Source organism: Otolemur garnettii, unplaced genomic scaffold, assembly GCF_000181295.1.
Source record: "Otolemur garnettii isolate 467f Iridium unplaced genomic scaffold, OtoGar3 scaffold00026, whole genome shotgun sequence".
Classification (NCBI taxonomy): Eukaryota; Metazoa; Chordata; class Mammalia; order Primates; family Galagidae; genus Otolemur; species Otolemur garnettii.
The window spans coordinates 3,247,818-3,248,171 of NW_003852421.1; the positions used below are offsets into that span (position 1 = coordinate 3,247,818).

General features: G+C 46.3%; 1 protein-coding gene across 1 annotated transcript in view; it reads right to left on the minus strand.

Moving 5' to 3' along the window:
* Nucleotides 1–354, minus strand: part of F13A1 (coagulation factor XIII A chain) — a 149,958-nt gene that overhangs the window by 84,540 nt on the left and 65,064 nt on the right. The gene's annotated exons all lie outside the window — the stretch shown is intronic.

A 354-nucleotide genomic window follows, 5' to 3' on the forward strand; every position in this document is an offset into this window, starting at 1 on the left:
TTTTTTTCAGTAATATTCTACTCTTGGGCCAGATTTGATGCACTTTTCTACATCAAAGACTGGTGCTGGGTACTGAGTATATTAACACTGCACAGGACTTTGTAGGGACCAGACACCACATTTAATTCATGTCCCAGGCCTGGCCCCATCCTTCCCATTCACGGGAGTTCTATCTCCTCTCTCAGCAAGCTGTTCCACTGCAAGATTGAGGCATTCTCAGAGATGTTTCACAATCTCCTACAGAGAGGAACATGGAAGGTAGAAAATGTCTAGATTTGAGGTCAGGAGGCATGAGCTCTGGCTGGCTATCATCACCCTGTGTCTTAACTAGTAAAGGAGCCTGAGGCATGGCCC